The following is a 15,282-nucleotide window of genomic DNA, read 5'->3' on the forward strand; positions in this document are numbered from 1 at the left end:
TAAAGGAAAGTCAAGTGATTGAGCTAACTCTTATTTGCAAAAACCCTAGTCCTCTCCCTTGGAAAGGTCTAGCGTTAGTAAATACAGAACTAGCCAACAACTTCCAGTTTAATCAGCACTTAAGCCTTCCAACTCAAGTGTCTCCTTTTATTCAACCCCCATGTCAAGTATGGAATCTACTCCATTGACATGAATATAGCGCTCATAAAAATATAAGAAGAAGACATGATAAAATAGGAATTCAAAATTAATTAAAAATAAAAGTAATCCTTTGCATCAACCATCCATGAAAATAATCCAATTACCACTCTAAACAAGAATTAAGAATATGGAATAAATAAAAGAGCAAGTAAGGAAACAAACTAGAATAGTGTCTTCAACGGAGGTAATGACTCTTCAATATCCAAAAGCAAAAGCAATGAATTAATAAACTATGAATGTAAATGAAACCTAGAGGGAGAGTAATCCTCTCTAAATTCAGATAAAAAAAAAACCTAAAACTATCCAAATGAGAATGTGTCAATGTGTATCTCCATATATCGAGTCTCTGCATGTTCCCTGGCTTTATTATGTGTTTCTGGGCCAAAAACTGGGTCAAAACGCGTGAGCCATGCGGGCACGTTGATGCTCGCTGGTCATCTCCTTAGTTTCTTGTGTTCCTTCCATTTTTGCAAGCTTCCTCTCCATTTTCTAAGCCATTACTGCCCTATAAAGCCTGAAACACTTAACACATGGATCATGGCATCGAATGGTATAAAGGAGAATTAAAATGCACAAATTAAAGATCTCTAGGAAGCAAGTTTTCAACCATTGAACAAAACTAGGAAGGAATTGTAAAGTCATGCAATTAGAATGAATAAGGGGGTAAAGACTTGATGAACCCACTCAATAAAACACAAGATAAACTATAAAATAGTGGTTTATCACTATCTTCTTACAAGTTTACTTGTCTTTTATTGTGTGATTTTAAGTAGTGGAATTTGACTTATGTTTCCTTGGAGAACTTATTTACTTTTTAACCAAGTAGACAGAATCATCTTAGCATATAGTTGCATTCATAGGTTGCATCAAATGAGTCTTACTTTCCCCTTGATGCACCACTATTTCGTGGTACATCTTGATTTTAATTGAGTAGTTTTTATCAACTCTCTGCTCACTTATTCATACAATTCGCATGTTTTACGTTTTCCTTCCTGATTTTGTGCTGTGATTGAAAAGATGTTTCCTGGGCCTTTAAATTGCTTATTATTAATTCTCTCTTATTACCATTCGATGCCGTGATATGTGTGTTAAGTGATTTCGGGGTTTACAGGGTAGGAATGGCTTAGAGGGTGGAAAGGAAGCATGCAAAAGTGGAAGGAATACAAGAAACTGAAGGAACTGCTAAAGCTGTCCAGCCTGACCTCTTGGTACTAAATAGACCATAACTTGAGCTACAGAGGTCCAACTAATGCGGTTCTAGTTGCGTTGGAAAGCTAACATTCGGCGCTTCGCAACGATAAATAATTTTCTATACCTGCCCTGAAGATAGGTGACGTGCACGCATGTATCATGCGGACGCGTGACCTGGAAAAGATGCAATCCACGCTCACGTGTAGATGACGCTCACGCATGACTTTGCAGCAACCTGTACGTACCAGAAATCACTGGGGGCGATTTCTAGGATATTTTTGACCCAGTTTTCGGCCCAGAAAACACAGATTAGAGGATATAAAGTAAGGGAATTGATCCATTCATTGATACAACTTTCATAATTCACAATTTTAGGTTTTAGATGTCATTTTTAGAGAGAGGTTCTCTCCTCTCTCTTAAGATTTAGGATTTAGGATTTCTCTTAATTTTAGGATTGCTTATTCTCAATTCCAGGTTCAATATTCCTTTAATTTAAGTTTCTCTTCTACTTTTATTTATTCTATGGCTTTAGTTAGTTTATTTTCCCAATTTGATTTATGGATTCCTATGTTTAATTTGATTTTCTATTTAATACAATTCGAGGTATTTCAGATTTATGATTACTTTCTTCTATTTATGATATAAATAATTTAGATTTTTCCCCCTTTGCCTTGGTTGAGTAATTGGTGACACTTGAGTTGTCAAACTCAGTTGTTGATTAAAAATTGGAAATTGCTGATTGATTTGGATCCCTCTAAACCTAGTCTTTCCACAGTAGTTGACTAGGACTTGAGGAATCAAATTGATTAGTCCACTTGACTTTCCTTTATTTAGTAAGGGTTAACTAAGTGGGGTATTCTCCTTCTTTTAATTTGAAACCAATCTCTGGAATGACTTCTTTTGATTCCATCAACCTATGATATCGTGACTCATGAAATTGAGATTTGAATCTTTTGTCATCATAGGTTGGTGGTTCAGCTTCAATTGGTTGCTTCCCTTTCCTTCTTCTGGAACTTGATGATGCCATTAATTAGGGAAAGAGGGTTGCCAAGTAGAGGAATGAAGAATGATAAGGGAGAGGGGGTTGATATAACTCGTATGATGAGAGTTTGGATTACTGGTGAAGTAAGAGTAAACGTTTAAGGAGACAAGTATGGTTTGGAATACTCAGGACACAGTTACTAAAGCTTTTCTTTAAGGAAATTGAAATATATTTCTTTTTTTTTCAATGCACGAAGTGTGAAAGCATGAGTTATGCAGCATGGTCCAAGTGAAGCTATTTATGACAAGCTTCAATGAAGATTGGATGGTCAGGATGTCTTTTGAAAGGGTTAGAATGGATAGTGTGCATGTAAGGGAGGATGAGGACAAAGATCACCTCTTCATTGGGCAATAAAGCTCGGTCTCCAAGGTATTGATTCTTGCAGATTTGTGCTCCCAATCATGCACATGTGACCTACTTTTTCTCCTTGGGACAACCGTACATGGCATGGTGTTGTCCTTTCTTCAGTTCTCTTTATACCTATCCATTTCAATCAAGGCAACAATAAGCACAAATTTTGAATTTAGCATGGTAGTGGTTATCAAGTGAAAAGTATAAGAAAATAGAATTTGCTATATGTTCCTTATTTATGAATAACCAACTATGCCCTCTTAAAATTGAACAAAATATTGGTGAACACCAAACTTGTTGTCTGCCATGGTTGGTATATTCATTACAAGTGACATTTTATTTTCTACCTTAGCAAAATAAATTCACAAGAATGATGCAGATATAGTTTATCTTTTCATGAACTTGACTCTTTGAGCAAAGGTGACTTTCCTGAAATTCATAGCATATGTAGACACCAAATTTAAGGTTTGGCTATATACTTCAATATAATGAATGAGAATATATCCTAAAATGGTTATATGATCAGCATGCTTGGAAGGCCATTTTAGAGTGCTTTTAGGCACACCAAACTTAGGAATCAGACATATGCTTCAAAAAAATGTGTGCAGTTATCAAATTTACCCATGAGAGTGCAAATTTATGCTAGAAAAACCATTAATTATTGAAATTAAAACAAAAGCAAGAACATTAAATCATGGGCTGCCTCCCATGGAGCGCTCATTTAATGTCACTAGCTTGACATTGGTTCCTTGTTAGGGTCGTTGATGATTATGGTGCCTCAGCTTGTCCCCTCTCACTGTGAGCCTTCTTCCTGTGCTTTGATAATCAATCTCTATATGCTCCAACAAGAGTATTGATGAGAGAGAATTTTAGTTGATGGTATAGAATTTCACAAATAAATTCTCGTTGCAAGTATAGTTCTACACCAACAAACAATTCTCCCAATCAGAAATTTGGTTCTCACAAATAACAAACCCCAAATAAGAATTAACCGAAGTATTTGAACTCCGGGTTGTCTCACAAGGAATTGCAATGAAGTGGTCAATTATTGGCTATGAAGAACAGGTGGTTTGATTAATAAAAGGGCGAGGAATTAAATGACAAGAAAAGTAAATCAAGAATTAATAAAGGCAAGGTTAAGAAAGCAAGTAATAATAAAGAGAGACATTCATGGCAATGATTGAGAATATAGGCTTTCCATCCTAGTCACTAATAACACTAATTAACAAGAATTGATCTCAAGATTACCTAATTATTCTTTCCAAGCCAATAATGCCCAAAATCTACTCTAACATCCTTCCAAGCATTTTGTCAAACACTTGGAAGGCATACTGATGAGTATTTTGGTGAAAAATTAATTTCTCCCAAAACACACAAATCTAACCGGCAAGTGTACCGGGTCGCATCAAGTAATAAAAACTCACGGGAGTGAGGTCGATCCCACAGGGATTGAAGGATTGAGCAATTTTAGTTTAGTGGTTGATTTAGTCAAGCGAATCGAGTGTTGGTTGGATGATTTGTGATTTGCAGAATGTAAATTGCATGAAAGTAAAGAGAGCAGGAAATTAAATTGCTGAATCTTAAGGAACAAGAAATTAAATGGCAGAAACTTAGAGTGCAAGAAATGTAAATTGCGGAATCTTAAAGTGCAAGGAATGTAAATTGCTTGAAATGTAAAGGGGATTGGGACGTGGATTTGCAGAAATTAAACAAGGAATAGTTAAATTGCATCAAACAGAAGAGTAAAAGAGAATTGGGATTGGATCGTATCTTATAGCAGAAAAGTAAATGAACATGGAAAGCAAGAAACAGAATGTAAATTGGAGATTTGGATCTCAGGACCCAGAGACTAGAAAACTAAGTCTAGATCTCAATGCCTTCCTAGATCCAATGAAAACAATTGCAAGGGAATTGTAAATTGCAAAGAGAATAGATGAAGAGCAATTAACCGGAAATGAAATTCAATTAACAGTCAAGAAACAGAGAGATCCAAGATTGAGATTGAAACAGAATTTCTTCAATTCTCCAATCCAAGATCCAAGACAAGTGTAATTGAAATTAAAAGCAATGAAAACAAAGAAATTAAAGATCACTCTATGCCAAAAGCTATGAAAATTCAAAGGAAAAACTCTTCCGGAAAAAGCTCCATTATGACTTGAATTCTATCCTATTTATACACTTTCTTCCAATGATCTTCAAGCCTTGAGTTGGGCCTTTGCTCTTGGTGGAATTGGGTTGAAAGAAGCCTTGGTTGATTGCTCTTGGAGTTTGAAGAAGAACCAAAGTGAACCAATTGAACCGGGTTGGAGTTTTGCAAAAGTTGGAGTAAAAGTTTGAGCCAAAGTTAGGGGTCTAACTTTGGCTCCAACTTTTCATATCAGCTAACACAATTTGCTGATACCAACGTTGGTGCCAAAGTTAGGGGTCTAACTTTGGCTCCAACGTTGGCCCTTTCTAGTGCACTCATGGCGCCAACGTTAGCCTCGAAGTCAGGGGTCTAACATTGGCGCAAACTTTTGCTCCTCTCCCTTGTATTTTCATGTGCCAACGTTAGCCTCCAAGTTAGGGGTCTAACGTTGGCGCAAACGTTAGGTGGCCAGGGAGGAGTTTCTCATGCCAACGTTAGCCTCAAAGTTAGGGGGCTAACGTTGGCGCAAACTTTTGGTGCCCAGGGGATAAATTTATGTGCCAACGTTAGCCTCAAAGTTAGGGGGCTAACGTTGGCGCAAACTTTTGGAGCCCAGGGGAGAATTTTCAAGTTCCAACGTTAGCCTCCAAGTTAGGGGGCTAACGTTGGGGCTAACTTTTCAACCAAAAATTTGTGCAAAAGTTTGATGCTAACTTTAGGTCCAGCTTTTTGCTTCCTGGTTCAATTTCACTTATTCCATTGTCCTCTCTTCACTCCTAGCCATTCCTTCTTGCTTCAACCTTTCTCCAAGCTTTCTTCACCTATCATTAATCAACCAAACACATCAAAGCTATGCTCAAAATCATGAGATATTCATTCTTTCATAATATGCAACAAATATAGCATAAAACCTCATGAAATGGCATGAATTCATACATGGTTGATTCAATCAAGGGAAGCATGAAAATCTACTCAATTAGCTTGCTTGTAGCTCAAGAAAGTGCATAATTCTAATGAAAACAAAAGAAAAAGACTAGTGAAACTAGGCTAAGATGACTTGTCATCACAACACCAAACTTAAAACTTGCTTGTCCCCAAGCAAGAAAAGATTTATTGAGAAGAAAGAATGAAATGGAAGAGGATGTTCATGCTAGCGAAGCACTCCTAAGAGCTTACTAATCCAAGCAGATCCTAGTACAAAGACATCACAGGCATATATTTTAAAGTTCAAGCTATTGGTGTCCAGCTTTGTTCCTTTTTGTTTCCTTTTGTTCTGCCACTTTTTGGCTATCTTTTTTTTCTTTCCTTCTTTTTGTTTTTCTTTCTAACCAAGGAAATTTTTTTTTTTTAATTGAGATTCATAGACAGTAGGCCACTCTTTACTTAGAATGAGATATCCTAGCTCTTTATTCACTAAAAGTGAGCTATTATACAATCTCACACATACCACCACTTACTTTTATTCTACTTCTATCTAACAGAGACTATCTTGCTTCACATTCAAACTTTTTCTTTTATTGAACTTAAAGATGCAGGGGACAACATGCTTTTTGCTAAGTGAAAGTAAACACACAAGCACACACATAGACTAGTTTACTTATTTTAAAAGAAACAAACATAATGCAAAGACTTTTAATTAAAAAGAACTACTTAAAAATGCAAAGACAACTTAGAACAGATAGAATGCATGATTTTTTTTTCTTTGTAGTTATGAACAAGGAGCAAGTCCACCTTTCATTTGTCATGCCTTTTCTTTCTTCTTTCATACACTTGGCTGCTATTGTTCCCACCATCCGTGTTTGGTGCCTGTTGACCTTGCCAAAAGCCAGCCTTATTCATAGCCTCCTCCACTCTATCTTCAAGTCTCATAGCCCTGCTTACTTCTACCTCACTTCTCTTTTTGAAGAATTCATCAAAGGTTGGGAACGCCGGATCCATGTTGTGCAAATGTTCTCCAATATAGTTCAGTTTGATTTGGCTATTGATGTTGTAATCGGCTTGTACTTCATACCTTGCATCTTGGAGTGTTGTGAATTCTTTGAAAGCCTTCAAATTTTCAGCTTGCATTTGTTCCAACTTCCCAAAAGATTCATGAGATTGAAAAGCATGTTCTTCTTGCATCACAAGGAATCTTGACTCGAATTCACTTTGTTTGTTCATTATTCTCAGCTCCCTTTCTTCTTGTGCTTGTTGGTTCTTCATGTACAGAGAATGGTATTCCTCTTGTCTTTCTTGGATTCTCGTGTATTGTTGAGACAATCTTCCTATTGCTTCTTGCATTTGAGTCATATCCATATTACCATGTGGGAAAAAGTGTGGCTGTTCCTCCTCCTCTTGTGGCTCTTCTTCTATGTGTGGCTCATCTTCTTCCATTGGTTCTTCTCTTTCCCTTCCTCCATGTGGTCTTCGGCCTTGATGTGCTTCAAGGGGCATCATCATTCGTTCAATGGTTATGGGCATGCCTTGGCTTAACCACATTGGATTCTCCTCTTCCAATGGAACCTTAGCCTTTGCACACAACCTCCAAATGGTACTCGGATAGTACAACCAAGATCCGGCCGAATTCTTTTCAGCCAGTTTTTGAATGTCTTTTGCAAGGATTTCATGAACTCTTATTTCTTCTCCCACCATGATGCAATGCAGCATCACGGCTCTCTCCCTGTTAACTTCTGAGGTGTTTACCGTGCCCAGAATTGATCTTTTCATCAACTCATACCATCCTTTTGCTTCCGGAGTGAGGTTACATCTCTTCAGGAACTTGTATCTGTTCTTGTTATCTCCTTCCCACTCTGAGTTCTCAAAACAAATGTCTCTCGCAATCTCCTCATAATCCTGATCTTCATTCAATCTTTGTTGGTATCCCGGTTCATCAAAGCGGACTGACTTTAGTTTCAAGACTTTCTTGATTGCATCCGGGCTAAAGTCTACTTCCACCCCCCGCACATAGCTCTTGTACGTTGGGGGCTCACGCATGTCAAGCCTTGGGACATTTGCATAGAACTCTCTTATGATATTGGCATTGATTCGGGTGGCTGGTGATGCAAGTTCCTCCCACCTCCTCTTCCGGATTTTGTTCTTCATTTCTTGACATCCATCATCCGGCAACAAGAATGGAATTTCAGGATAGATTCTTTTCTCGTTCATCCATTGAATTTGCATTTGATGAAACCAAGACTTGAACCTCCGTTGGTCATATTCATGTGTGTCTTCCTCCACTATGGGATCTTTTCCTTTTCTTCGTTTGGTTCTTGAGGAGGATGCCATGGTCACTTGGTTGGTTGAGAAGGAGTGTGAAGAATGTTGGAGAGTTTGATGTGTGTTTGGAGCAAAAAGAAATTGAGACCAGACTTGCTATGACAAGAAATTATGAAGAGAAGTTTAAGTGGTTGGAGTTTAAGGTAAGAGAAAGGTTGCACAAGGCTTATTATGTTGAGGAGTGATTCGGTCATGTGCATGGCTTGAAGGTGGTATGCTTTTAAATGAGCAATGAAGGGTTGGGATGCAATTAGACTTATGGATATCAAAGGTATGCATGTAAGGATGAATGAAGACAAAGTTTGCTCCTTCCCTTGCCTTTGCCGTGATCATTCTCAAGGAGTGGCAGATTTCTTTTTCGAGGCATGTGATGGGATTTTGTCTTCATGCTAAGCTTTCCTTTGTCTTGTCTTTTTCTTTGAAGATTCTTTGACCTCCTAGTCACCACAACAAGACAACATACATTAGTCTTATCCAAACGTAGCAAGAGTGTTCTTTTTATTAATACTATGTGAACCATAAATTCTTATATCATTTGAACCGTGACACTCTCTCTTTAAGACACCAAACTTAATGTTTGGTCATATATAAAGAAAATGAGTATCTTCCTCCAATTAGTGAGATTCAAAAATTAAATGTTCATAAGAATTGTTTTCATCATACTTTCTTTTTCTCTTTTCTTTTTTTTTTCATGAAGGATCAATTGTATCCCTAAATCGGTGCATCAAGGTTTGGTGAACACCAAACTTGTTTCTTGTCAAAGGGTACATCACAATCAATACCTTCATTACCGGAAAAGAATTTTTTCATTTATAAGATTTTGAAAAACAACAATTGTATGATTATTGATGCATGAGTTTCTACTTTTCATGAAGCTATGTGAACACCAAACTTAGTGTTCGGCCATATGCTTTGTCAAGATACTCCAAACATGCAAAATGAAATTATTTGTAACATTGGTTTAGTGTGTTTGAAGACACACCAAACTTAGCATATGTTTCAAAATAGTGCATGCAGTTAATGGACATGTTCATGAAAAGAGAAAAGAATTCATGCTCAATTGATCATAACTTATTGAATTTAAAATGACATGAATATTAAAGCATGGGTTGCCTCCCATGGAGCGCTCTTTTATTGTCATTAGCTTGACATTGAGGCTTTCTTTTATGGTGGTTGGTGCTTGTAGGGCCTCAATTTGTCTCCCCTGACTGTGATCCTCTTCTTTGTTCTCTGGTGTTCAATTTCAGCATGCTCTAATGATAGTATGTTGCTGACAGTGTAGTAATCCTCGGTTTGTTGATTTGCCCCCAGCTGTTGATATATCAGTTGCACTTTGTCACCTTTGGAAAGCCCCTCTGTTGGAATCTTTCTGTTCTTCCAACCCCTTTTTGCTTTGTTTCTGCGTTTCATCTTTCCTTTTGTTGTTCTTTCTTTTCTGGCCGTAGGTTTTCCTTGGGACCTCTCTTCTCAGTGGCCAATACTTTAATATCCTCTTGGGCTCTTTCATCAGTCTGCACAATCCTTAGCATTGGGATGTTGCTGTGACTTTCCTGGTCATTTTTCATATAGTCTTTCTTTTCCTTGCTAAATTGTGCCTCTGGTAATACCTTCAGAGTGACACTCTGGTCATGCATCCTGAGAGTTAATTCCCCTTCCTCTACATCTATGATAGCTCTAGCAGTGGCCAAGAATGGCCTTCCCAGTATAACAGAGTCACCATCATCATCGTTTGATTCTAGAACCACAAAATCAGCAGGGTATATAAAACTGTCCACCTTGACCAAAAGATTTTCAATTACACCCCTGGGGTATACCATTGACTTGTCTACCAGCTCCAGAGACATTTGTACTGGTTTGACCTCCTCTATATGCAGCTTTTTCACCAAGGAGGATGGTATTAAGTTAATACTTGCTCCGAGATCGCACATTGCTTTAGTGATGGTTAATTCCCCAATGGTGCAAGGCAACAGGAAGCTCCCTGGGTCCTCAAGCTTGGGAGGAAGCCCCTTTTGAATTAAGGCTCTGCATTCTTCAGTAATCATTATGGTTTCTTTCTCATCCCAGCTTCTTTTCTTGTTGATAAGATCCTTCAGAAATTTGGAATATAGAGGCATTTGCTCAAGTGCTTCAGCCAAGGGAATGTTGATTTCCAGCTTCTTAAAAATCTCAAGGAATTTATGAAAATGCTGGTCTTTAACCTCTTTGTTGAACCTCTGGGGATATGGCAATGGAGGTGTGATGCTTTTTCCTATTTGTTGCTGTCCCTGAGCTACTTCCTTTGAGCTATGTGGCTGGTTGTCCTTCTCTTTAAGTTTCTCAGTGCTTTTGTTTGGCATCACAACTTACTCCTTAGCCTCATCTGCCTTTGTTTGCTTCTCATCTTCCGTTGGTTCTTTGATGTTCTCTGCTTGCTTCCTTGTAGTGTCATTGTTGCTTATCAATGTTCTCCCACTCCTTAATTGTATTGCCTTGCATTCCTCCTTGGGATTTGGAATTGTGTCACTGGGCAGTGAGTTTGAAGGTCTCTCAACAGATACTTGCTTGGAGAGTTGCCCCATCTGTCTCTCCAGGCTCTTCAGGGAGGCTTCCTGATTCTTGGTTACCATTTCTTGGTGTTTCAACATTTTGTCTATCATGGCCTCCAAGTGAGTGATTCTTTGGGCTTCAGGTGATACTTGAGGTGGGTTATGAGATGTGGGTGGTGGATGGTAGGCATTTTGGTTGGTGGGTTGGTTATTAGATTGGTATTGGTTGAGGTTGGGGTAGTTGTTTTGAGGTTTTCTGTAGGGGTTTTGGTTAGTCTGCTGCTGGTTGTGGTTTTGGTTGCTTCTTGGGTTGTGTTGGCTTGAGTTCCTCTGCCATGGTTGTTGGTTTTGGGTATGGTTATTGATGAGCGGATATTTTATACGCTTTTTGGGGATAATTTCATATAGTTTTGAGTATGTTTTAGTTAGTTTTTAGTCTATTTCCAGTAGTTTTTAGGAAAAATTCATATTTCTGGACTTTACTATGAGTTGTGTGTTTTTCTGTAATTTCAGGTATTTTTCTGGCTGAAATTGAAGGAGCTGAGCAAAAATCTGATTCAGGCTGAAAAAGGACTGCTGATGTTGTTGGATTCTGACCTCCCTGTACTCAAAGTGGATTTTCTGGAGCTACAGAACTCGAAATGGCATGCTTCCAATTGCGTTGGAAATTAGACATCCAGGGCTTTCCAGAAATATATAATAGTCCATACTTTGCACAAGGATAGATGACGTAAACTGGCGTTCAACGCCAGTTCTCTGTCCAATTCTGGCGTCCAGCGCCAGAAAAGGATCAAAAACTGGAGTTGAACACCCAAACTGGCATAAAAACTGGCGTTCAACTCCACAAATGGCCTCTGCACGAAATCTCAGCCCCAGCACACACCAAGTGGGCCCCAGCACACCAAGTGGGCCCCAGAAGTGGATCTCTGCATCATCCATCATAGTCCACTCATATTTTGTAACCCTAGGCTACTGGTTTAGTATTTAAACAACTTTTAGAGACTTATTTTGTATCTCATGACATTTCAGATCTAAACTTTGTATTCTCTGACGGCATGAGTCTCTAAACCCCATTGTTGGGGGTGAGGAGCTCTGCTGTGTCTCAATGAATTAATGCAAGTATTTCTGTTTTCCATTCAAACACGCTTGTTCCTATCTAAGATGTTCATTCGCGCTTAACTGTGATGAAGGTGATGATCTGTGACATTCATCACCTTCCTCAAACCATGAACGTGTGCCTGACAACCACCTCCGTTCTATATCCGATTGAATGAGTATCTCTTAGATTCTTTAATCAGAATCTCCGTGGTATAAGCTAGAACTGATGGCAGCATTCATGAGAACCGGAAAGTCTAAACCTTGTCTGTGGTATTCCGAGTAGGATTCAAGGATTGAATGACTGTGACGAGCTTCAAACTCCTGAAGGCTGGGCGTTAGTGACGGATGCAAAAGGATAGTAAATCCTATTCCAACCGGATCGAGAACCAACCGGTGATTAGCCGTGCTGTGACAGAGCGCGTGAGCGTAGTTTTCACTGGAAGGATGGAAGGTAGCCATTGACAACGGTGATCCACCAACACATAGCTTTCCATAGGAGGACGTGCGTGCGTGAATCAGAAGACAGAGGAAAGCAGAGATTCAGAAGACAAAGCATCTCCAAAACTCCAACATATTCTCCATTACTACACAACAAGTAACTTTTAATTTATGCTCTACTGGTTATTCATAATTCAACTGATAAACATAATTGATTTCCTGACTAAGATTTACAAGATAACCATAGATTGCTTCAAACCAACAATCTCTGTGGGATTCGACCCTTACTCACGTAAGGTATTACTTGGACGACCCAGTGCACTTGTTGGTCAGTGGCACGCGTTGTGAAAAGTGTGATTCGTGATTTGTGCTACCAAGTATTTGGCGCCGTTGCCGGGGATTGTTCGTGTTTGAACAACTGACGGATTATTTTGTTGCTTAGATTAGGAAAAATTTTCTCTTTTTTTTGGTATAGAGTCTTTTATTATTTATCCCTTGTTAAAACACTTTAAATTTATAACTCAGTTAGTTAGAGCGTGGTGTTTATGTTCATGATAATTGGTTATCATATTTTTTAAAACCTTTTTTTCAAAAATAATTTTTCTATTAAATCCTGTGCCAAACTTTAAGTTTGGTGTTTTCAAAAATAATCTTTCTTAAAATAAGGTCCCATAACTCATTTGGCTACAACATTAATTTGATTGGGTTAGAATCTTTTTTTTTACTCTTTTCAAAACCTTCTTTTTCAAAAATATTTTTTCTATTAAATCTTGTGCCAAACTTTAAGTTTGGTGTTTTCTTGTTGATTTCCCTTTGATTTTCGAAAATTTTGGCTTGGTTTTCTAAAAATTTTAAGTTTGGTGTTCTTCCTTCATGTTCTTGTGTTCTTGTGAGTCTTCAAAGTGTTCTTGAGTTTCCTTGTGTCTTGATCTTAAAATTTTTAAGTTTGGTGTTCCTTGGTGTTTTCCCTCCAAAATTTTCAAAAACAAGGAGCATTAGATCTAAAAATTTTAAATCTTGTACTATCTTAATGTTTTTTCTCTCTCCTCACTAAATTCAAAAATATCTTTTCAAAATATCTTTTCTAACTTCCTATCTTTTCAAAATTTGTTTCAACTAACTAACCAACTTTTTGTTTGTTTCTTAACTTTTTCAAAACAACCTAACTAACTCTCTCTCTCTCAAATTTTCGAAAATACCTCCCCTCTTTTTCAAAAATTTCGTTTTTTTTTACTAATTATTTTTAATTTTTTTTACGAAAAAAAAATTATTTTCAAAATTCAAATTCTTTTTAGTTATTTTATTTTATTTAAGTATTTACTTCTTATAAAATAAAATAAATAAAAAGATAAATCAGTCCAAGTTATATCCATAGAAATCCATCATGGACATAAGTGGAGATGGACAGTCCAGGAGGACTTTGGGGTCATATTCTAACCCCTCTACTGCTTCATATGGGAGTAGCATCTGCATACCCTCCATTGGAGTTAGTAGCTTTGAGTTGAATCCTCAGCTCATTATCATGGTGCAGCAAAGTTGCCAGTATTCCGGTCTTCCACAGGAAGAACCTACAGAGTTTCTGGCACAATTTTTACAAATTGCTGACACAGTACATGATAAGGAAATAGATCAGGATGTCTACAGACTATTACTGTTTCCATTTGCTGTAAAAGATCAAGCTAAAAGGTGGTTAAATAACCAACCTAAGGCCAGCATAAGAACATGGAAACAGCTGACAGAAAAATTCCTGAATTAATATTTCCCTCCAAAAAGGATGACACAGCTAAGGCTGGACATCCAAGGCTTTAAACAAGGAGATAATGAATCTCTTTATGATGCCTGGGAGAGATACAGAGAGATGCTACGAAAATGCCCCTCTGAAATATTTTCAGAGTGGGTTCAGTTAGACATCTTCTACTATTGGCTTGCAGAAGGAGCTCAGATGTCTTTAGATTACTCAGCTGGTGGATCTATCCATATGAGAAAGACAATCGAAGAGGCTCAAGAGCTCATTGATACAGTTGCCAGGAATCAGCATCTGTATCTAAACAGCAACCCTTCCATGAATGAAGAGGTTAAAACAGTAACTGCTGAATTCAGTACTGTAAAACAAGCTGCTGAATTCAATCAGCAATTAGATTTTCTAACAAAGCAGCTAGCTGAACTCAAAGACAGGTTACAGGAGACAAGGATAGCTAATATACATATGGAAGAACAGTTTAAGCAAACAAAGCAGCAGCTATCAAAGCAAATAGCAGAAGAATGCCAAGCAGTTCAATTAAGAAGTGGGAAAACATTAAATACCCCACCTCAAGGCATCAAAAATTCAAGAAATAAGCAACCCACCAAAGATTCCCCTGAGGACAGTAAGAGCCCAGGGAAAAATAATTCTGGCACTAAAACGCCAGAAAATGGGTGGAAGGCTGGCGCTGAACGCCCAGACCATGCCCAAAACTGGCGTTCAGCGCCAGAAACAAGGCAGGATTGGCGTTCAACGCCAGAAATGGACAAGAATCTGGCGTTGAACGCCCAACAGGGGCACATTTCTGGCGTTCAGGCGCCAGGAACAGATAGTGAGTTGGCGTCTAACGTCACTCCAGCTTCTAACTCTGGTACGCAATTGCCAGTGAGGGATCAGACACACATAAGTGCTGATAACAACCCCTCTAAAAAGGCTTCTTTAACCACTAAGGTTGAGGAATATAAAGCCAAGATACCTTATCCTCAAAAACTCCGGAAAGAGGAGCAGGATAAGCAATTTGCTCGCTTTGCAGATTATCTAAGGACTCTTGAAATAAAGATTCCATTTGCAGAGGCACTTGAGCAAATACCTTCTTATGCCAAGTTCATGAAAGAGATCTTGAGTCATAAAAAGGAGTGGAGAGAAACAGAAAGAGTTCTCCTCACTGAAGAATGCAGTGCAGTCATTCTGAAAAGCTTTCCTGAAAAGCTTAAAGACCCTGGGAGTTTTCTGATACCATGCATATTAGAAGGTGATTGCACCAAGACAGCTTTATGCGATCTTGGGGCAAGCATCAACCTGATACCTGCAT

Source organism: Arachis hypogaea, chromosome 19, assembly GCF_003086295.3.
Source record: "Arachis hypogaea cultivar Tifrunner chromosome 19, arahy.Tifrunner.gnm2.J5K5, whole genome shotgun sequence".
NCBI lineage: Eukaryota > Viridiplantae > Streptophyta > Magnoliopsida > Fabales > Fabaceae > Arachis > Arachis hypogaea.